This window comes from Ambystoma mexicanum, chromosome 10 (assembly GCF_040938575.1).
Source record: "Ambystoma mexicanum isolate Mex_15411 chromosome 10, UKY_AmexF1_1, whole genome shotgun sequence".
Taxonomy (NCBI): Eukaryota; Metazoa; Chordata; class Amphibia; order Caudata; family Ambystomatidae; genus Ambystoma; species Ambystoma mexicanum.
In genome coordinates this window covers 75,308,231-75,333,520 of record NC_090932.1, presented here as the reverse complement: position 1 = coordinate 75,333,520, position 25,290 = coordinate 75,308,231, and positions in this window count along the sequence as shown.

The following is a 25,290-nucleotide window of genomic DNA, read 5'->3' as shown; positions in this document are numbered from 1 at the left end:
CCATGATCTGGAAGCATGCACAGTGTGCTGTAGGCCGATTAAGTGTTTTTCTAGCGCAGTCATTCTAGTATAAAGGAAAGACATTCTGCGCAAGAGCCCAATGAAAACGATAAGAATAAATATTAGGGAAATCAGCAGCCACAGCAATGGATGCAGCATTATATTAAACAGTTTAGTGGAGGAGGGAAACCATCCAGTGAATACAACCCACCAGTGGTGAGCAGTAACCGATTGCAGATGGTCAGCAGTTTTGATTAATTGGTTCCTATCATCAGCTTGTACTCTGCAGAGATAACTGAGGTAGCTAGCGTCTGGAAATCTTTCCAAGCAGTTTGGGCAAATTGTCTAATAGCTTGAATCCGGGCAGTAATCACCCCATAGTGTAGAGTCCAGTTAAGCAGATGTGTGAGCTCGGCATGCAGAGTAGTGTGAGACCACTGGGTTAATTAATATAGGGATTGAGTAACAATGTCTAAGATAGTCCCAACCTGATCTACGCAAAAAACTTGAGGATTCCCTAATAACCTATAATTGTTATTAAGCAAGGAATGATTAGCAACTACGCAAGCTTTATGCTGATCTATCTGGAAAATGTCAGTCCCATTAATGTGGTATTGCATTCAGGTGCACTCCCCTGGTACGGGATGCATACATGGGTCCGGAATCCTCCCAGTTTGGGGACACACCCACCCCTGATCCCAGGGCATGCAGGCGTGACTGTGGATGGGTGTAGTTTTGGCTGTCTAACCATTCCCCTCGTATCTGCGGAACCCACCAGGAACCATTGATTTTCATAGGCAATACTATAAAACGACACCATATTTCTAAAGCATAAGCGGTTCTACTAACTTGCATTAAAGCATGGCATGTGTTATTCATGCAATCAAAAGCAAGCAGTTTAATCCATATGTTTGCTGGTAACTGTAGCTCTGTGTGCCAGTGGGTTGAAGATAGTTCCCCCATTCGGAGTGGAAAGCCAACACCTGCTGATTTAACAAAGTTTGCCATAAAATGCATCGTGTGTCTTTAGCAGTCTCGTTGACCTGCCCTATGGCAGAAAAAATGTCTTCATAGCTAAAATTCGTCCATCTCCAGTGGTTGCCAATACTTGTAGCAGTGTTGCGCAGGGTAGGGCTTATCAATGGGCCCCACTGGGCCAGAAGTTTTATAGTGGCGCTGGCATCAGAACCCATAGTGGCTAACTTATTGCACACAGTTTCTATGTCAGAAGCATTTAAAGCTCCCGTTCCCACCCCCGCTGCTCCCCCAATTAATGAATCTAACCCCCTAGCTACGCGCAATTTGGCGATGGGTCATAGAAATTGACTCCATTTGTAGCAGATTGGTAGTACTAAGGAAACATTGCCTTGTGAAAAATCGATGTCTAAGTGTACCTCTGTAATGATAGAGGCGTGCATTACGTGTTTGCAATTTAAATGTTGTCTTACTACTAGAAAATATAGCATGTTTACAGTTTCTACTTTGTGTGACTTGAAGAATACCATTCTCCAAGTGGGATGCCTGCCATATACAATATAAGGTTTAGATACAAACACCATACTACCATCCGGTAGTGGCTGTTTCAACGTACAATTGTATGAAATGCATTTAGTCAAGCTATAGTCCAAAAAATCTTGGCGAGTACACTCGCTGCAGTTCTTGGGGCAGAAGAAACATGAAACATCAAACAAATTATTGGATCCATTCACTGAAACGTTTGGGCCTAAGATTTCATAAGCACCAGTCATATGAGTTAGTGACAAAACGTGTCCGACAATATGCCAAGCTAGTACTTTTGCAGTTCCATGTGGATACTCATTTGTAGAGCTTTTCTCACAGGTTACAGTGCGGTTCTAGTTATCACGCAGGACTGGAACATCAGATGTAGTGCAAGCGATTCTCAGAGTCCATGTAGCGTCTTGCATCAACCCATTCTTTACAGAGAAAGCGTTTGCTTGGCAGGTCAGGAGCACACACAGCAAGGTAAGTCCCATCCCCTTCATACTGCTCTACGTTTGTGGTGTGAGCCTAGTAGCGGGAATATAAACAGGCATGTCAGAATTTTGCAAAAGTACAACATAAGTACTTCCAACACCTTGATTTAACACTTCCCCAGCCTCAGGCTTTTTGTTGGATGGTGAACCCACACTTTTTTCTCCGTGCTACCAAAGCCTCCTTCCCCCCTCAGTGTTGTGCCTGGGGCTTGCTTACTTTCAACCACTAGGGGAACAACTTCTTGCTCACAAATCAATTGTGCAATTCGGTCATATTTGGTTAACGGTACTGCAGATGCACTAGCGTTATGTAAGAGTACCGAAACAGTCCCTCTATAATCAGGATCAATCACACCTCCCAAAATGTCAATGCCTTTTTTCGCCAGGCTGGATCATGCAGCAATGCGTCCATAAGTGCCAGCCGGCAATTTGATGCCAATACCCAGCGAGATGGATTTGGTTTGCCCCGCTGGTATAACATCATCTTCACAGGTAGATAGATCAAGCCCAATGCTGCCTGCAGTGGCTTGCACAGGCAGCTTTGCTTCTTTGTCAGTTTTCCACACAACAAGATTCTTTGTGGATTCCACTTTCTCACTTGTCAGTCTCACAAAGGGGGTCTGCCGGTTTCCCAAACAACGATTGTTCAGTTCAAACAGCGCTTGTGCCAGGTGTTTGGACCACCCCTTGAGAGTGTGAGTCTTAGTCAGTTTCTTTATTTGTTGCTTGAGCAGCCCATTGCTGCGCTCCACCAGAGCAGAGGATTCTGGGTACAGGCTGATGTGCAGTGTCCATTTTATGCCTTGTTCTAGTGCCCAGTTCTGCACATTGTGTCCAACAAAATGGCTGCCTTGGTCTGATTGGATTTCATCCGGAATGCCATAGTGCCTGATGAGGTATTCCATACCTTGCAAGGTAGCCCGTTGATCTGCATGGGTGACTGGATAAGCTAATAGCAGTCCAGAGTATGTGTCTATCATGGTTAAGACATAATGCTTTCCATTCTCGGGCGGGAAAGGGCCAATGTAGTCAACTTGCCATACGCTATCAGCTCTTTCACCTCTTCTCAAAGGGCCTTGAGGTTTCCTCTCCAGGGGATAGTGCTTCACTTTGCAGCACACGGACCATTGGGAGGCAGCCTGTCTGGCTTGATCCATGATAATGGGCAATTGTCTCCTTTTAGCCCATTGATAAGTTCCTGTTTGCCCTAGATGCCCTGAGGTTTGGTGTTCCCAATCCTCCATTGCTTGCAGTACCTCAGCTTCTTCAAGTGTTGTCACTGGGCAAATATTTGCCCTTTGATCCACTTTGTTGTTGAACAGGGCAGCCAGTGAGGTGTCAGGGGGCATGTGTGCATCGACATGCCCAATGCAGATTTTGCACCTCACACCTTTGCACCACATCTCTTCCCAGATGTCCGGCCCTCCCCAGGTCGGAGTGTTCTTGATCTGCCAGCTGTCTCTTCTCCATGCCGGTGCCCAATGCGTCAGGCCTTGATACGTGGCCCAACTGTCGATGTATATGTATGCAGTCTCTGTCTCTTTCACCTGTTCAATCACGGAGGCCACCGCCTGCAGTTCAGCATATTGACTGGATCCTCCTACACCTCCTCTCATCAGCAGTGTTTCTCGGTGGGGCTGGAATGCAACAGCTTGCCAGTGTCTTTGCTCTTTATCATACTTTGCGGTGCCGTCCGTGAACCATGCAGACTTTTGTTCTTCCTCTGTCAATGTATCATAGGCTGGTGCGACTTTGAAGGGAGATTCTGGCAATGCCACAGGGGTGCTCGGTTCAGGCATCGCTTCCAAGTTCACTGCCTCCAGCATTTGTTCTTGCAGTCTGGAAACCCCTGTGCGGCCAGCTTTCGCACGTTGCTGTAAATACCATTTCCATTTGACATGAGTGGCGTCTTGCGCTCTGCCACTTTTTCCGCTTGCAGCAGTGTCGCGCACCCAGCCCATGATCGGAATTTCTGTGCAAATTGTCACTGGTTGCTCGCCTGTGATTCTTTCAGTCTCGACTAGAGCCCAGTAAACTGCACCAACTTGTTTCTCAATCGGAGTGTATCTTGTCATAGGATCTGTAAGCTTTCTTGACCAGAACCCTTGTGGCACTCTTTTCTGTCCTTGCTTTTGCCACAAGCTTCACACAGCAACATCATTGTAGACAAGAATTTCCAGTTCAAAAGGATCAGTTTTTGTCATGGGGCCCAGCGTGATGTAATTTTGCAAAGCGCCCTTAGCCTACTGAAAGACAGACTGTTGCTCTAGGCCCCATGTAAAATCATGTTTCTTCCTGATGACTTTGTAGATGGGTTTCAGTATCAGGCTTAAATGAGGTATGTGATTTCTCCAAAAACCCATTAACCCAATGAACCTTTGTGCCTCTTTCTTATCTGCTGGTGGAGCCATCTGCTGAACCATGTCAATTACCGGGTCGGGAATTTTCTTAACTGACCCAGACCAGATTGCACCTAAGAATTTCCCCTCTTGGGCAGGCCCCCGTACCTTTTTAGGATTTATGGCCCACCCCCGGTTTTGCATGTGTGTAATCAATTTTTCAGCAGCTTTTTCTACATGTTCTTTCTCAGCACTGGTTAGCATGATATCATCAATGTAATGAGCAACATACACATCATCCAACTGCACCATCTTTAAGTCTCTGGCAATCAATCCATGACACAGAGTGGGACTATGCAAATACCCCTGGGGCAATTTAGAAAATTTAAATTGCCTGTCTCCCCAAGTGATAGCAAATTGGTCTTGTGATTCAGTGTCAATATCAATGGAGAAAAATGCATTGGCCAGGTCAAGGACCACATGCCACTCACCCACTTCTTTCATAAGGTTTTCAATCAGTGTAATGATGTCTGGCACTGCCAAAGCTGAGGGCGGCACCTTCTTATTCAAAATGCGGTAATCAATTATCAGATGCCACGCCCCATCTGGGTGGCGGACAGGCCAGATAGGCGAGTTGAATGGACTGTCTGCCGGCCTCATTATGCCAGCTTTCACCAATGACTCCATAGTTTCACCGATCTCTTTGTGCCCTCCAGGCTACCTGTACTGTTTCACGCACACTGGCTCAGCAGGAGGAGGTAAATGCAAGGGGGACCATTTGGCATGCCCAACCACAACGGGGTTAACAACTCTCACATGGACCTTCCGATTGCCAAAAATAAATTCACCTAAATCTGTAGTCACACTTTTGCCCAACAACACATCCATGCCAAGAATATACTCTGGTATGTCTGCAATCAAGACATTTGCTGTGAAAGGCAATCCCTCGCCAATTGACATTTTTACATTAAAGGCTTTTGCAACAGTTTCTGCTCACCCATAACCATTGACTAAAAGTCTGGGACCAGATTATTTACTGGGATTGCCATTCAAAATGGTTACCTCAGCTCCTGTGTCTAATAGAGCCAAGAAGTGTTTTACTTTCTCATCCAAATACAACGTTAGTGGCACAAAAGGGCGTCTGTCTCTGGGACTGGTTCTCTTTATTAACCGTACTTCAAAGACAGAGCCAGGCTTTCAATCAAAAATGGGGTCTGGGACCTCCCACTTGTCCTTTGCCAAATCAGGGTAACCTTTTGCCCGCACTTTGGGCTTCAACACCTCTTCTTCAGAGGGTGCAGAGAGCTTAGTTTTTCCTGATTCCTGTTGTCTCAGTTTCTTCCATTTCTCAAGCAGCACAGGTGTGGGTTTACCGTCTATCGCTTCCCTTGGAATTCCCGCTTTTAGCAGGTCCACCCACATTTGTCTGCGCGTGACCTCAATGGTGTCAGTTTTCTCTTTAGATTTTACATTTTTGCCACGCTTTTTCTCTGAATCATTATTCGCCGCCACTAGGCGTGCCGCTTTGCGCACATCCAGCCCTTCTAATTGCCCTAACAGAAGTGCCACTTCACCAATGGCAATGCTCCCTTTATATGACTCGGAGCATTTCTCAACAAGCGCGCACGCACGCATTCCAACTGTAAACAACTCCATGTCAGGCCCTGCAAAATTTGCACTGTACAGTGCACACTGTAAACCCATCTCTCTAATCTGATCTGCCGCTTCCGTTAGTGACCCCCAAACACCCCAATTCTCTTACATATCCATCGGACTCGCATACAGATTCAATAGGGCAGTCTGAAGCCAATTAATCAAGGAAATCGAGCCTTGCTGCCCTAGCGCACCATGCCCTATCTGCCCCAGCATTACATTAGTAGTGAGTGAACCCATCTTTAACAGTTCTTCTGGGGTTAAGAAGATGCTATCGGCACCCGTATCCCACAAACGTAGATACCACTTCAGACGTGCTTCACCTGCCCTCTGTCTAAATAATTTAGCAATCTCTAAAAGCTCTGTCTGTGTATAATCACAGATAATCCTATTATTCTGAATGTTTGCACCACCAGCTTGGCCTTTTGACTTGTTAGTGATTAACGGCCGTGCAGGATAAACACATTTCTTTGGAGCACATTCCAGCTCCTCTTCGTCAGAGCAGTCTAACTCTGCAAGCCTGACTTCAACAGATTCATTCCAGTCAAATGTTTGTTCAGTTTCGCTGTCACTAACTTCACCCGACCATAAATTTGGGTCCCAGTTATCTTTCCTAATTAGTGCAAGAATCCTTATCTTTGACGGATTGCCCCGCCGCTGTCTGCGCTTGTGCGTGGCTACATGCACAGCTAAAGAGGCACACCTGTCCTCCATCTGATCGGCCCGCTTAACGGACGATTCAAGGGTCTCTCTCATAATGATTTGTTGCTCCTGGAGCAGGGAAATCTCATCAGTCAATTTGCGAATCTGCGCTTCTTTAAGCAATTCATTCTCATGCAACTTCCTGAGCGCCTACAGGAATAACCACCCTATGTTTCCTGCTGCTTTTAGCTCCCGTCTGCATTTCCCAAGCGGCAAACTCTCCAAGCACTCACTAATTACCGCCGGGGAAACATCATTTTCAAGCATGTCCCATGCCCTCGGTGCCGAGTACCGATGCAAAATGTGTGCCACACCCAACCAGGCATTTGTTGCCGGCCATCCTTTTCGTGACGCCAAATGTAGTGAAAAAGGAGAACCCGCATCTCCTTGGGACCAGTCCTTAGTGCAATAAAATCACTCCTAATCACCTTCCCACACAAGTAAGTTTATACGAAGCATGATGAACTCAGTCTGAAAGAAAGCCAATCAAACAGAACATATGATGCTTGCATTTATTTCTATAGTGTCTAGTGAGAGCTAAGCAGCATTTTACAATAATATGGGAAATTAGAGTGCAAGCTGTATAATGCCAATTGTCAGTCACAGATGAATATGCAATTATTTTGTCTTACGCTCCTAGATAATGTAGAGGAAGGTACGATCGGATCACACCCAGGACCCTCACCGCTACAGGTGCCCGGCACCCCTCGAGACAGAGGAGGGGAGGACTGGCCAAGCCCCCCACAGTCCTACACCACAGCGGGGATGTGATGCTATGAGTCTCGGCCCAGATAGTGCACGGCTGGTCGTCCAGGCGCTGTTCCTCTTCGTGCGCGCGTTTCACCAACAGCCCAGGATGAGTCCCTCCCTCACTGGGCCAGGTATAGTTCTCTTATTAGGGGCTGCACGTCAATCATTATGACGTACCAACTCTTCGAGAAGCTTCTGGGCTCATACTTCCGGGCAGTGAACATGTTTTCCCCTGGAAAGTTACAACTCAGAAACAGCCAGTCTTGGCTCCGAGGCTCCTTGTACGTTGTTTTGGCATTCCTGTGTTATCAGTGCACCTGACTCGCAGCGCGAAGAAGAGCAAGGCTGTGCAAAGCTGTGCTTGGCTCCCAGGGCTGTGTAGAGCCTCTTGCAAAAGCTAGACGTTTATGTCTTCAAGAAGGGCCTTCGCAGTTAACCCCGTACAAGCATACGGGCTCACCCAGTTCGAGAGGCCTGGCTGATTTCAGCATTTTCCTCCACGCTTCGAATAAGCTCTAATACACACAAGATAGCTCAGTAGGTTAGTGCAAGTGCAGGTTACGCTTAGAGACTTTTCACGACAGGGCCTTAATGAAGGCCCTAGGGTATTACCTGAAGTGGTAATGCCCACTCCCGCAAGGGGCTTATTACTATTAGTACCCCGGCCTGTAAGACTCGGGAACTAAAAGCATTTATTTTTCTGTTCCGAAACATGCCGGCTTTTCGGAACAGTAAAAAAAAAGTTTTTAAAAAATGACCGCTGGGCAAGGGAAACTTAAGTCTGTTTTCCTTTTCCATGGCAGCCATTTGAATAATTTAAAAAATGTAAACAAACAAAATGGCCACCTTGTAAAGAGAGAAGGGACTACACATACACATAGTCCCTTCGCCCTGTCCATCGCGGCCTTTCAAAAAATATGAAAAAAAGTAAACAAAAAAATGGCCACCCTGGAAAGGAGACAAGGGACTTCGTGCAGTCCCTTCTTGCTTTCCATGACGGCCTGTCATGAATCGGTTGCGGACGCGCTGCGGACAGAAGTGTTTTCAGCATGTCCACTCCCAAAATGGACAGAAAAGAAGGTAAGTGGTGGTGGGAGGGTGGGGAGGGAATTCTGTGGATGGGGGTAGGGTGAAAGGAATGACTTACCTCATTCCCCGGCAAGGGGAGTTGGCGGCTGCCAGCTCTGTGGAGGCTCAGGGCGCAGGATTACCTTCTGGTAATGCCCACATTCTGAGCCTCCTCATGTGCTGGGAGGCCACCACACCCCCCTCCCCGGGTACTAATTTACAGTATGGCTCTAGGGAACTTTCCATCTTACCCTTTACTTAATTCCCTGTGGTTCCCATTTGAGTTTTTAAGGGGGTCTCTCCCAAACTTTGTTGCTGACTTATGCTGCCCTCGGTCATCTTCAAATGTTATTTGGTGACAGATAAAGAAAGAGATATGAGAATAAAGGAAGGAACAGGGAAGACGGAAGTAGATAATGGGGGAGAGGGAAGAAGTCATATGCTGTCATGAGATATAGGATACCTGGACAGGCATATGCCACGCTTAGGACACTCAAAGGTTTGTGAGGGAAGAGGAGAGGAGAGGGGGCAAGAAAAGGAAGGAATGAAGCAGAAGGAGGGAAGCAGGGTTCGCTATAGAGTGGGGAAAAGGGTAATTGGTAGTGCTAATGCCATGCAAAGGACACTTCTATGCACAGTAGGAGAATGCAAGAAGGAAGGAGGAGCGTTATATGGAAAGAGGGTGGGGAGAGGGGATTAAGGGGGAAACATGATGTCATGTCACGACTGGTCCTCAATCATCACGGGCTGAGTTTTCTCCAGACATGCTCCTAAGGGCAGAGTGTGAGGATGCAAGAGAGTTCTGGGGGAGATGAAACAAAGTGGGCCTCATTATGAAACCAGCGGTAGATGTGCCGGTAAAACCGGCACGGCTGCCGCCGGTATCATTTTTTTCTGCCGCCCACGAATGGGCAATTACTGGGTCATTATGGCCACACCGGACCCGGTAATTGCCCATTTGAGGGCGCCGGAAAAAATGCTCCCCATTCCCATTTGAGAAGGGCTCAATGGGAATGGGGAGGTCGGATGCACCGGCACCATTCGTGAATGGTGCCGTTGCGTCTGACATCCTCTGCTCACGGGTGCTGGTAAGGCCGCCAGGTCAGACCTGATGGGCGGGAAGGCACCCGCGAGCAGACTCGTAGTTTGCCAGTCTGGTAACAATGGTACCGGCAAGCTTACGAGTACCGTTGTCACCAGACCGACACATTTATTATGAGGCCCAGTGTCTTTTAACACACGCCAGGAAAATTACCAGAGACAACACAACCTGGTTCATTGCTTCATTTACATACTTGGTGCCCCACAACCCTTCAACTGTCTGGTAAACAGGAATTATTAGTTTACTATGCTGTGAATGCCTACTGCACTACCCCTCCCCAGGCCCGAGCTGCATCTCCCCCTGCTTCCTTTCTCTTGCCATGATGGCTGCTATCTAGCGTATTATTGTAATATGCGCCTAAGAAAACTGCAACTCATATAATCAAACAGATGCACAGTGAGGTCTGGGAATAGCCGGGATAAAGAGTGAGGCAGCAGTCAGGGGAGCTTACTTCCCCGGAAGCTAGAGGATCTGCAGCCTTGAGGTGTTTGGGTTCAAAGGATAGCGTTTCCCAGTGCGTTGAAGACGTGCCTAACCATCACCATAACTGTGGTGCCGCACCCGCACACCTAAAAGCCGTCCCCACATATTCTAGGACGGGTATAATGCTCTGTTATATACTCCAGTCGTAGAATATTTGGGGAAAGTGCTTCATTTTCTTTGGAGTGAATATTTGGGGAAATGTCTACCCCTGGTGGGCATTTCCCAAGCAACTTTATCACTGGATACCGAACCAGCATGTAACACTTTGAGGCTTGCTGCATGTCTTTTGGCACTTGTAGATTCGTTTTCTACCATATAAGTACGGGTATAAAAGTTCCATGATGCAAAGTGAAATGCTAGGACTTCATCAGGATGGAGTACATGGCATAGATCCTCTTGGCATCTTTGGGCATGTGTTCGACAAAGAAATGTTCTAAGGTTCACACTAAAGTCTAGGAAAACTGCATTTCAGGGTCATTCTGCAGTAAAGGGGTATTTAACTGCTGTCTACCGTTGATCGATATCATTACAACAATGTGCTTAAAAATGCTCAATTTCATCACTAACATTCATAGAAAATTCCATGGGTAAGATTCTGCATCCGGCCTCCAACTTTAACATGCTGATCAGTTTCACTACTTTAAGATCTCAAGCTCTCTCTTCTCTGCACAACAAATACTACATTTATTTTACATGTATATTAGTGATGTTGCTTACCCTATGAGTTTACCGGGAAGGCACAGATGTTTCGGGGCGGTATGCCAGTCAGGCTTACGCTGCAGGCCTACGCATTTGATGGCTTTGTTTTAAAGTTTAGGCAGCTCTGCTACTTCCACTCCCATTCTGAAGGATTACCATCTGGAGGGGTAGGGAAACCCTGTTTTTTTCATTCTTATGAATCATAAAATGATACAGGTAATATATCACAGAAAGGGTGGTTTGCTAACCAGACTGTAGAGGAGCAGATGTACAATTAATCTTTATCTCGCGCCCCCTTAAATCTGCCATAATGGAGCACTAGGAGAAGAGCCCTATGTGTGACACCAAGCATTGTCCCAATACCGCATCGAGTGTATTAGAGACAATGTGCACTTAGACAACCGTAGTGAATGTAGCAAGCCCAAAATGAAGAGTGCTTCTCAAACTCCAAAATGGGGTAAAAAGTGAGATGAGATACATTTACTAGAGATAGTAAAGGACGGCGTACACACAAAAAAGTGAACATGTATATGGGTTATAAATATGTCGGTGTAAAGCATTTATTGTGTCTAGATTAAGAGAAATAAAATTATTGTAAACATTTAAGGTGATTATCAGATTTTTAAATCAAGAGATTGACATGTATCAGAAGGATAGCAAATGAAAGGAGAATAATAAATAAATAAAGTCGAGATTCTCAGAGTGTCAATAATAAAACAACGAGACAGCAAAACATTGATAGAAATTGTAAACGAAGGAATAAAAAGAACATCGTTGCACAGATTTTTAAAATCGGTTAAAAACAGTGTATCTGGTAATGGGCAGCAATTGATGGTGCTTGCTTAAATCAGTTAGTGTGGTATATTTGATGAAATGCAAACAAATCTGGTAAGTATTGAACGTCAAAATCGACTTGTCACCATGGGTCACACTCCCCTTTTACATCTATGCACGACACTGCCAAGATACGCACCCAATATTAGACAGTGCCACGCAGAGTGGATCAATGGCATGACCAATGAAATACTCATGCTGTGGTCACAAGAAGGCTCATTATCAAAACGAATACTGCAACATATGACAACATACTTGCATGCTACATATAAAGGGAATAAGTTACAGAAAATATTGTGCATTTTAGAATTATGGAAGACGTACCTGAGTGATAAAGAAGATCCGCCTGAGAAGGAGTGGATGCTTAATCAGCATAAAGGGGGGAATATAACACCTTCACCACCTCTTTCCCCTTCTGAAAACAAGAGCGCAGATACTGAGGAGCATGGATTCTATCCTATTATTGTTAATCCAACATACCAGACCCCGCTTATAACAGTGAGGACAATATGGAAGAGAGCAAAAGTAGAGAATGCAACTATATGTCAACACGCAATGAAAATAAACAGCGTGATGAGAGAAATGGCAGACAAATGGAGATAGAGGAAGAAGTAAAGAGACCATGAGAAGCGAAGGATAAGGCGGAGGAAGTGACGAAAGGACAGAATGAATGTATCCCTCGGCACCATCAATCCCTCTGCATCATCCATAAGGCTGTCTGGGGCTGAGGACCACGCTATCTACAACTGGCTCTGACTAAATACTCTCCCTCCAGATCTTTACGTTCCTCCGGCACCAACTCACTGTGTGTCAAGCACTTCGCTAAACAGCAAGCTGGTGACCAATCTCTTTCCTCGACAGGCTCCCTCCTATGGAACAGCCTCCCCCTTTCTCTTCGTCTTGGGTCCTATCTCCTCAAATTCCAGAAGCTCCTCAAGACCTTCCTTTTCACCTCTTCCTTTCCTTTCCCCTCCTCTGCGAAACCCCACAGTTGCTGAGATTGGTGACCAGGGCCCTTATGTGTCCTCCTGGGCCTTGGCCTCCCACTCCCAATTGCCTTCAGTCTCCGCCCGCTCCCAGCACTTGCCTCGGCACCAACTGTCCTATTCCACCACAGGCCGGCACTTACCTCCAGTAGCAGCTGACCACTCTCACCAAGGCACTTAACAGCTGCTTACTCCCTAGCACTTCACTCTTGGTTACACCTAGCACTTAAACCCCACTTCCTCATCCCTTCTCTCTCTCTCTGCGCACTGCATGTTCTGAATGCTCACAAGGCCTAGTAGGTTCGTCTCTACCTTTCATTGTTATATTTGCTTTCTTTCCCATGTACCCTCCCTGCCCCGTCAGCGCTTTGAAACACAATTTACTTGATGTATAAGCGCCTCACAAATGAACAATAAATAAATAAAAACAATAAATAAATGTATGGGAGGATAGATATAACTAAAACTAGATGACATGGGCATTGATGGGTTAGGGAAAAAGATTAAAGAGTGCGAAAAGAAGGAAAGAGAAGGAGAGAAAGCATAAAACGGGGAGAAGGAAAAGGAAGTGAAAGGAAGAACAAAGAATGTATGAAGAAAAGAAAGAAAAGGAGAGACTATTGGAGAAGAAACAAGAGGAGATATAAAAACAGAAATTGTAAGTATGCAGGTTGCAAAGAAAGCAAGAGGAGGAAAAGAAAAGAGAGATGAGGAGAAGGAAAAAAGAGATGAATAGGAGTAGGGAGTAGGGGACAAAGGGATGATGAAATAGATTATCTATTCAACAGAGGCATTTTGCCAATCGAAGCACAGGAATGATGGGAAGAAGAGAGAGTGCCACAAAAGCCCCACAGGGAGCTGCAAGGGATACAGAAAATACAAACATGGGCTGACAAGTATGAGGCAGAAGACATAGGTAAATGGATTGGGGATTTATATAGGCAGATGAGGGATACATTTGTGTATAAAACAAAAGAGAATATTGAAGGATCTCCATCAAGGGAAACAGGAGGTAGATCAGATGACATAATAACAGACAAACATAGAATGCTGTCTTAAGGTAGATTCGATTTCGATGATGTGGAAAGGGACGATAGGATAGCACAATAGATACAAACTGGGCTAAAATGATGTCAGACGAAGAAAGGGAAGAAAACGAGAAAGCGCAAAGAGAGGTCTCATGTGGTTTTTGAAAAGACTCAAGCATAGAACAATGGGTAAACTTGTCAGACTTAGAGGACCCTAAAGAAAAAACACCAGAACTGACACCATGCACTGAGCAACCACAAGTATGATCGTTCAGTGCAGGGGATATATCCCTGCCTTATGTAAGCAGATTAAGGTCACCACCGGGACGGAGATGAATGGACGAGAAAAGCCCCACCTGGAAAACAAGTAGTGGAGTGGGTATGATTATGGACCAGGATTTACACAATTCCCGTTAATAGTATATACCGTGGCCACAAATGGACAAGGATTATTTTAAATGTAAATTACTTAGTTTGCCATCAAGTGCGGGAACGTGTATTTATAAATTAGAGAGAATGACATCAGAAATGACGTTAGCAGTAGACAATATAAAAGGCCTGCTAGCAACCATTCTATTTGAGAGGGCTGATGATATTTGAAGAGGAGTAGAGTATGCAAGTGTGACCGCACAAAACAGGATGCAGGATGGAGCACCATTCAATAACTGTAGAGCAGATGTATGGCGGACGCTCAGGATACAAAATTCTGATACATCAGACATGGGTGCAATTATGACTAGGAGAATGGGCGAGGATGAAGATCCTGTTGCCTTTATTCAAGATATTTAAGAGACGAGAGATCCATGGGATACAACAGTGGCATTATTTTACTACATTTTATGTCAGGGAATGCCTGAGCCAGTGCAACAGAAGATGAAGAAACGGGTAGGGATGGAAGTGAAGCTAATGCCAGAGATGCAATTGACTATATGCATCATTGCTGATTGTTGCAGGAGAAAAATAAGAAGAAGGCTGGAGGAAGCTAATTTAGTCAAAATTAGCCATAGAGGGAGTGGTATTGACGAGTAGTGACAGTGTGATGACACAAGAGATACAGCCATTGCAGCAAGGTAATGTAGTGACCCTATACATCAGAGTGGGTACACTTTTTCACCACGAGGGAGAGGGAATGGACATTGGGGAGGTCGAGGTGGATTCCAAAACCCTCAGGGAGGAGGAGGATTTAATGGCAGACAGCCGCAGCAATGTTGGAATTGTGGAAGGATGGCACATATAGCCAGAACATATAGAAGTAGAGTGGGCATGCAGCAAAACTTTCAAACTCCAAGAGGGGGATGGGCTCTGTTCCACAATATAATCCAGAACCACGGAGTATTATTCCAAAGATCACATGCACACTCAGACATGTGTGCCGCAATCATAGCAAGCTCCATTTCAATTGCAGCTGCCACATAGGCACCCATAGCAAGTGCCTATGCAAACGCGACAGATACAAACTCAGCAAGCGCAGACGCAACATGCCATGGTACCACAATGGAATACAAATACAGGAGTCCCACAAGCACCCACAAGTAGAATAGGGAGTGTGGCCATGGTAGGAGGAAATACTTTCACAGGTGCAGGGATGCATTTTTATCCAGAATAGGACAGCCCACAGAACAACCTGATTTGTTTAGTACTATCAGTGACTCTAGACCCCCAAGAGGAGCCAAGGTTCTAGGTAATGATCGGAGGCAACCCATTTTCTTTTCTTGTAGACACAGGAGAGACTCATTCCTGTGTTTGTGAGGAAAAATACCCAATGTCAAGCATTGCCATGAATGCACAGGGATTCTCTGGGACAATGAGATTAGTTCCTTTTACAGATGACTTATCAATCTCTATAGGAGAACATAATGTATCTATGCCATTATTGTATTCTCGACAGGCACCAGTTAGCATACTGGGACATCAATTGATGGCAAAACTTAACATGACAATGGGCCTCATTACACGGTAGGCGGTAAGGGTTTTCCGGTACCGGTAAGGGCACCGGTACCGGTAAACCCTTACCGCCTTACTACGAGTTCCCTTTGCGGGACCCGACCTTAACGGCTGGTTTTACCAGCCGTTAAAGTAGGGTGCCGCAAAGGGACCTCGGTGCTAATTACGGTACCACAATTTGCGGTACCATAATTAGCTCCTTCCCCATTCCCATTATGCCCTATGGGGGCAAAAATGGGAATAGGGAAGGGCCTTGGTGAATGGGGAATTACCGGCCCCTCTCACCTTGGAGTAGGCCGGTAATTCCGCCATCCACCAAGGTGGACACGTTAAAATACCAGCCGCAACCATGGCGCTAATAGCGCCATGGTTACCGCACAAAATGTAATGAGGCCCAATATCTTTTACTGACAAAGGAGTAGTGTGTTCCACTCTTCACATACATTACATGAATGTGAAAGAGTTTATATTAGCATTTTCATGCCAGAATGCACTAAGAGGAGCCCTTTCAGATCCAGACATATTTCTTTATAGAGTTACAGTTTTACGAACGTGGCAATCAGTTCAGCCCCTGTGCTAGGAATTCCAGATTATCATGAAGAATTTAACCTATTTTCCCATTCAAATGGAGAAGTTGTGATAGCATTTCTCACACAGAAAACGACACTAAGACAGGGACACAAACCATTGGCTTACTAAAGTCGAATTTTAGATCCAGTAATTAGAGGGCATTACCCTTGCGAACAAGCTTTAGCTGCTGCTGTGTTTGCTATTGAAAAAGCTTCAAGTATTACAATGGGGTGTTCAGTAACATTATTTGTTGAGCACTCATTATTCGCTATTCTAGAGAAATCTAAATGTACACTGACTAAACAAAGAACATCAGGATACAAGGTAATTATTTTGTACCCAGCTATCAAAATTGTTAGATCTAGAATAGTGAGCCCAGCCACATTCATAGCAGAACCAGCAAGGAAGGAGGACTATATACATTTCATAACCTGCCTGTTCATCCCCAGGCTTTTTAACGTGCACATTCCATCGAATGTGCGCATTGTTTTTTTTGTTTTTTTTTTGTTTTTGGGGGGGGTACCCGCCATACCCTCCAGACCCCCCTGACCCCTCCCACACTTATTTTTTGCTTTTGCCCACCCGCCCAAACCCTTATCTGCCCTTTCCCACCCCCCCTAAAAAATTCGATGAGCACATTCGATGGAATGTGCATGTTAAAAAGCCTGGGGATGAACAGGCAGACGATGAAAGGACGTCGTACCGAATGAGGGATATTCTCTTTATTTACGGTTCTTCAAAAATTGACCAAATGACTAGCAAAAAGACATACTCAATGCATCAGGAGTAGGAAATCTGAACTGTGTTGGTGAATTTGAATAATGGACACGTGCGAGAATGCCTTTGCATTGCTCAGCACTAGGCTGCAGAATTAGTGGCGCTTATTGCCACACTCCAAAAATATGAGGATGAGGAAGTGACGGTGTACTCTGACTCCACCTATGTGATGTCACCTCTACAGGCAGGATTGTCAGATTGGAAAAGGAGGGGTTTCCATCGTGCAGACAGCACACCAGTGCAACATGCACCCCTATTGGATATGCTTATTGAGGCACTAAGACTCACATTAGCTATCGCTGTTGTGAAATGCACAGCACAAACTAAAAGAACAGGCATGATTTCTCGCGTTAAGCCACATATGTAGATGAAAAAAGAGCAGCATATTTCCCAACCATTTCTTATTTTGAAGTAAAAAGTGTTAAACAAATGTCAGGATGATGTATGATGGTAAAGGAGGGTTTTAATGTGTTGTCTATTGTTCAGCTAATTGAGTTACAGGGACAAGCCCAACAAGAAGAGCCAGATTTATGGAAGAAGCCAGGGTGTTCTTTATCCCCCCACTCTATGGAGGCAAGATAGTGCTGGAAAGCCAGTTATGCCTCTAGCATTATTGAAGGTGGCGTTGGAGCAGCTTCACTACCCCTCACATACGACTCGAAAGAGACTCTTGTTGCTATGATTGCAGAAGATTGGTTTTCACCAAATTTACTAGAATATGTGGCACAGTGTATGGAAAATTGCATCGTTTGTCAGATATTTACAGCAGGGCACACTTTGCGGACAGTGAGAGAAGCAATCCCTACACCCAATGGCCCTTTCAAGCATATACATATAGATTATGTGTATATGTTGCAGACATGTAATGGGCATAGGTACATGCTGGTATCAGTATGTCTCTTTTCCAGATGGATTGAGGCAGGTCCATGTAAGCACCCTGATGCCAAATGCGCTGTCAAGTTTCTTGTGCATGAGGTTTTTCCAAGAAAGGGTGTGTGCGAAGTCCTGCGATCTGACAATGAACCACATTTTGTAAATGAACTATTTGAGCAGGTCACTCTCTTATTAGGTATAAAGCATAAGTTCACTTCTGCTTATGACCCAGCAGTGAATGGGATTTGTGAACGTTTAAACAGGCTCCTTAAAAAGAGGATAGCTAAAATCAAGATTACTTTAAAAAGGGGTAGTTACATTGCCTATCCCTTGCATTATATGCACTGTGAAATCAGCCTGGCTCAGATCACCACCTGACTCATGAGTTGTTGACTGGATGCCCTATTAGAAAACCTCTTGCTCCACCTACTAGGATAGCAACTGATGTCTACTGTGTAGCAAAGACATTAGGTGATGAGATGCATAATTATTTGGCAAATATGATCACTAGTGTCTCTTTTATTTCTCAACAGATCAAGAACCGGAGTGGGTGAGGGTCAAAGAGGATTGAAGAAGACAGCCAAACAATTGATCCTGAATATCTATTGAAGCAACGCAATTTATACCTAAGGGACCAGGTGGTACTACAAAGGTTTGGTTGCATCTTTTGAATAAACCCTGTTTTGAAGGACCATACAAAGTAGAGGCAGTTACTACCACAGCTGTCAAGCTACAAGGAAAACAAGCCTGCCTACATCTGCACAACATCAAACCATACAAAAGAGAGACCTTGACCCGTCCTGCATCAGTTGACAGTGAAGCAAGAAAAGAAGGTCTGTGCATGCAGACCAGATCAGCTACCAAGAGCAAGGAGAAGGAATCAGTGGATTAAAAACACTCTGGAACAAACTGACATTTCTAAAGTTTAAAAGGGAATGAATGGACAATTTTGGATAGGAGCAAGAGACAATGCATTAATATAGTGGATCCAAAGACAAAGAGCACAATGCCTCTTTACTGTTGCCGATAATAATAGCCTTACACCCATTCTTGTATTACCTATATATTGCAGTCTTATCCAGCACTAGTAATATGACATGTGGACATTGTGACATTTTTAGGCAACCCTAAAAACAGTCATATTGTTTGTTTTCAGAATCATTGTTGCAATCATTCTGCAGTTTTTGATATAATATTGTGATTTACAAAAGATAACTACATTACATATTGAATGATGAGATAAGATGAAAATGTGTCAAAATATAAGAGACCTACTAACAACAGGAAAATCAATATGTTTTTCTGGAATAGTAATTGTGATTTCATTTTTGCATTATTATTTGTCTTCCCTTATTACTATTATGGCATTCAGACATAGAATGATAAAAAATGTAGATGCAGTGGTTGACAATGAAAGATCTCTTATGATCCCTAACAAAAGCACGGCAACTCATACATTGAAAGGATAGCTAAGTCCAACCCAGTATGAAAGAATTATTTTCAATCCTAAAAGATCTTGAATCCCCTATCTCTCCCCCTGATATCTGCCTTAAAGACAAGACTTGGTGCTCAGAGATACAATCAGCACTAACCAACAAAATGAACACCCTCCAAACCAAAATAAAAAACAAAAAAGATTCTCTGAACATATCTCAACCAACTAACCACCACTCCCCACCCAACGCAAATATATCCGATCCAAATACCACATTCCGCTTCACTAAAACTACTATCCTCGAGGTGGAAAAAACTATCCTCTCTCTCAAACCATCTAACTGTAAAGGTGATATCTGCCCAGCGCATATCATAAAAGAGGCCGCGAGAGACCTTCCCCCTTTCATCTCCAAACTGATCAACGCCTCTTTTGCTTCCGGCACTGTTCCAGCCAATCTGAAACAATCTTGGGTATGTCCGCTTCTCAAGAAGCAAACCTTAGACCCACTCATCGCTACCAACTACCGCCCCATCACAACAGTACCATTTCTTCTTAAAATGTTTGATAAAATTGCATATTTGCAGATCCAAAAATACCTCGAACAGCACAAACTCCTAGGGGTACGTCAATCAGGATTCCGACCGTTGCACGGGATGGAGACTGCACTGATAGACCTAAAGACACAAGTCGATGAGATGAGAGACCAAGGTAAAACAGAATTATTACTGCTACTCGATCTCCCAGCTGCATTCGACTTGGTTGATCATAAGGTCCTATGTAGGCACCTTGATACAGCAGCCCACTTCTCTAGAGGCGCTTTTAAATGGATAGAATCCTTCTTGAGCGACAGAACTAGCAGAGTATTCTCCACATCTGCAGCTGCGGACCCTACCCCTATCCTGTGTGGAGTCCCCCAGGGTTCTTGTGTGTCCCCCACTCTCTACAATATATTTACCAGTTCGACGATCTGGACCTTCTGGGTGTCGCCTACACTAACTATGCAGATGACACTCAGATTCTCCTCCCGCTTTCCGGGGATCATGGCAAGGACCTGGCGCTGGTGAATAGAATTTATCTCATCATTCAGGCATGGATGGCCACTCACAGCCTATGCTTGAATGATGACAAGACAGAGCTGATAATCCTAGGCTCCCCATCCAACATCTCCAAACTAGGACACAAATATACCTCGTTCATCATTGACGGCAATAATACCATTGTCTCCAAGGAGGTAAAAACTCTTGGTTTCTACTTGGATGCAATAATGTCTTTTACCAAACAACTAAATTGTGTGGCCTCTACCACAGCCTATACCTGTAAACTGATCAGAGCAGTCAGGCCCTTCCTTTCCAACGACAGTTGCCTTATACTGGCCAGAGTATTAATTCTATCAAGATTAGATTACTGCAATGCCCTCTACAGCAGTGCTAATAAAACCATTATCCAAAAACTCCAAATATTACAAAACAATGCCATTAGAGCTGCACTAGGCATCAACAAAAGAGTGCATATCTCTGCCATTAGACGTCATCACAACTGGTTATCGACCCAAAATAAAATACAACAAAAAAATCACCTCTTAGACACATAAAGCGCTACATAACGTGGCACCGAGCTACCTCATTGACAGAATATCCAGAAGAAATTCTAGTAGACCGTCCAGAACCATTAACTCTAATTGTCTGGTAGTACCCAGGTTCAAATTGTCCAAGATTGGCGGCGTTAGCTTCCCTGTGAAGGCCGGCAAACTGTGGAACTCCCAGCCACACCAGCTGAGAGCCGACCTACCCTATTCTTTCTTCAGAAAGAACCTCATTATACACCTCAACCTGACTGAGAATTAGCTTGCCTTGAAGCCATGGTACGTCAGCTCGACCTACCGCCAGACTGTAAATTGTGTATTGCTTGAACTACCTAGTTGTAAATTACTCAGCCTCTCTGTGCAATTTAAGTTTAGTATATTGTATTATATTGTATTATTTCAGATGTAAAGTCGACATTTTGTATCTTGCCTGTATATTTGTAACATATGTAAGCTTTGCAAATTCGTCTGCGCCCTGCTACTCCTGGGTCTGGTGCGCCTTATAAATGCAATAAACAAAAAAACAAACTAACATGAGTAGTATTTTCCCTGATGATTTTGCTAAACAAATTGTTCAACTTAAAAGAGATGCTGGTAAAGATCATGAAGATGTAAATACATATCTTGATAATCCAGCCCTTTTAGAGAATAACATGTGGTATCAGCACATGAGAGAGGTGGGGAAGAGAACGCCAGATGAAAGCTGCTACATATGCTCTCTCATCCTTTATGCCATGAGCACAGCCAGAACATTCATTGCAAGAGAAATACCTCACACAACGTGAAGTGCCTCAACCATTTAGCAGCATGCATAAAAGAGGACAGTTCAAAGGAAGATGGGCGATCGAAGAAATCATTTCCATATGAAGATGGTTCGTAGAGATGGAAAAAGACATAAGTTGGTTGAGCAGAATGTCATATATTCATCCATGACTGGGGAACAAATAAGGGTTGCTGAACTGAAGAGGTTGGGATGTGCAGATATACAGAAAACACCAGGATTGCCAGGATGCTGGGAGCGACCTCAGCTATTGGTATATGGATGAGTTGCCACAAGTACAGGATGGGAAGACGGAATGCTATCCTGCAGTGCACATTTAATGATGAAAGAACTAGTAGACATAGTTTTTTAAAAAAAACAATTTTTATTGAAACTTCAGCTCAACGTGCCCTGAGTGCAAGCAGTCAGGACACTGAACTTTTGTTACAACATATCAATTCATGATGGTCCAAGTTCCGATTCAAGCAGTAAAGGAAGCACGAAGGCCTCCTTTATATTGGTTACAACATTTTATTTTCCGTAAAAACAAAAAAAAATCATTATGGGGCAGAAATCACGTTTAACTGTAATGAGTCCATAAAGTCCACGACGGCACAGCTCAGTTTGACGTTTTGTCCCGTGGTGGCATATGACCACCAGTTTTGGTTGTTCATTTCAACAGGGAGGAATCCCCTTAGGTGGCGCATCCGACGTGCCGTTATCGCAGGGCATCCAACAAGTAGATGTTCAGTTGTTCAAATTCAAGATTACAGAATCGGCAGAGACTGTCATTCACCTCATTGATATGACAAAGCAATTGCATCTCTTTAGTCTTCAATGCGTTTGGGCATAGTCTCAAAAATTGATAGTGATGATGTCGTGATGGGCAGTTTGTTAAGTATCGACACTGAACATTCAGTTTATGAGCTCCGATGCCCGATTTCAGGGTCGTTGGCATTGTTTGTCGCAGGTCATAATTCTGGATCCAACAACAGGACTCAAATTTCTTTTTTACTCGTTGGGGTATTAATATCAGGTCGGCTAGATTTAAGTCGGCATTTGTTAGAGTTGCTTCCAACAGCTCTCGCCATTCATCCAAGAGACCTGAACTCCCACGTCCTTGTCTGGCTGCACATATTTGATATGCCGGAGTCAGAGAATTCAAGTTCATCTTGCGCAATGCCATCAAGGATTTCCAAATGACACAAGTATGCAAGTTATTTAATGATAGCTCATAGCGTAATGAGGTCATTGAGATATAAGAGGGTAACCTCAGTACCCAACGCCAGAATAAGCCTTCTAGCTTCTGCCAAAACTGAACGTCTATGTTCCACCCAGTTTCAGACCCGAAGGTTATTGCTGGGACTACTTTTTGGGGCAAGGGTGAATTTCCTGTAGGTCTTATTTATCTTTGACCCTTGAATACTGAATTGAGTCATTCAGTTTACAAGGTCCAACTTCGAGTGGTGTTCATTTAATGATGTGTTAAACATTATGCCGAGATATCTGATGGAGTTGACCAGACTTAGTGGTGTACCGTTGATTGTACACCTAAAGGCTTTTTGTTTTCTCATTCCACGTGCCCCGATGGTCATTATGTTGGTCTTTTCAGTGTTTAGTACCAAGTCATTCATACTCAGGTACTCTTGTAATTTGGTTAATAGCCATTGTAGGCCAATCTGCGTTGAGTCCATTAGGACAAGATCATCGGCATAGATTATACATCGAGTTTCGGTGTTATTTATTTTTGGCGGAAAACAACAGACTACTTCTAAGTGTTTTGGTAAGTCGAGATGAACAGTTTGAAAAGTTCAGCGGCAAGAGGGCATCCCTGTTTCACGTATTTTTGTTGTTGGTATTTTCTTTGATAGGATAGGTCACCCTGATTGTTTAGGCATATCCAAATGATGGTGTCGGAGTGTAAAGCTTTTATCGATTCAAACAAGTTTTGGGGACAGTGCCAGTTTAACATTTTCTACCATAACTTTCCCCGATTTACACTATGGAATGCACCGCGTAAATCAATGAATGCCAAATGTGTTTTTCTTTTTGCCTTTCAAGTTTCAAGTTTCAATATGTGCAGTACCAATAGATTGACTTCCACACCGACCCCCTTAGTGAATCCGGTTTGTTGGATGTCGTAGATCTGTTCTCGTCTGGTCCACAAAACCAGTTTTTGACATAAAAAGGAAGCAAAGATTTTGCCAATAGTGTCTAACAGGGCAATCGGGTGATAGTTATTAGGATCAGCCGATTGCCCTTCTTGTATATTGGCACGATTATGGCTTCCCGACTGGACTCGGGAATCAACATTGAAGAGGATAATAATGAAAACAGTGTTTCGATGAAGACTGCCCATTGAACTTCCTTTTTTTTAGCATCATGTTGGTTATCATGTCTGGGCCAGCAGCATGAAAATTTTTCAGGCCGCATATGGCAGATTCGATGTCCTCCAAGGAAATTTTCAGATCCCATGTAGTAAGATCATTTTGTAGATCTACCGTTGGCTCATTCAGGGGATTGCTGAAGATGTTCTCAAAATGGGATTCCCAAATAACACTTGCCATCGTGATCGAATTGCGGTTTTGATGTCACTATCACAATTCTTTTTTGTCTTTATCTTTTTCAATGCTCTAATATCACGTTGCATCGTTCTCTTGGCATTTGTAAGTATCACGGTTGACAGATTTTTATGGGTTATGCCCATCACCCTATCAGACGCTTTGATGAAGAGGAATTAAGAGAGAAGCGGAACATAATCGTCCGACAAAGCTGTGTTCTGAGTGAGTAATTGCTGACTCATGGTTTGAATTTGAGAACAATTGATCTGAAGTCAGTTGCCACCTGCATTAACCGATAAAGGAGTTGCATATTTCTTAGTGCATTGTGTCCATTCAATCATGCCAAAGTCAAAGAAGGTTGTGATCACTATTTGGCATATCACGTGTCATTTCTTGTTCGAAGAGGTTTTGAGATACCCAAAATAGTCAATAATTGACCGTGATTTTAAGTTTGACCAGGTTGCGTGGGGTGGTTGATCCCCTTTCACATTTCTGTTGACCATTTTACAATTGCAATTTTGGAGTGCATGTCTCCACAGCTGTCCTCTTGCCGTTACCTCATCACTTGGATCAGAGGTATAAAGAGCTGGGTTATATGGTCGATTTTGAACCATGTACAATTTAGATCCCCACAACATATGATGGAAAGATTCTTATATGTGGTTAGCGCTTTGTTGATGTACCATGTGATCATATTCAGAAAAGTCTTAGTGCTAATTATTTCGGGATTCCAATACCCATTTAATACAAGCAGATGTTTCCTTGTTAGCAGGTTTTCGTCTTCGGTCCGCAGCAAAGCTCCTTGGACAAAGGGATTGGGACAGAAGGAATCCACAATTGACCACCAGGGATTGATTTCTATTAGCATCAGGAGACCCGCCGATGGTCTTCCTTTTAAGTTTTTGATGGCAGGATTTAATAAGGTGACATAGCCATCCCTTGATGGTGCCTCGCTTAGCCAGGTCTCCTGAAGAAAAATTACGAAGACTTTTTCCAGCACTGTATCAAAGTTGTTAAATAGATGGGAAAATCCTCTGATGCTCAAAGATAGAAATGGTCACTCGCCTCTTGTCGTGGCTAATTATGATCCACTACTTTATTCAGATTGTCGATCGAGTTTGTAGGTTTCCTGAAAGAATCTGTGTCACAA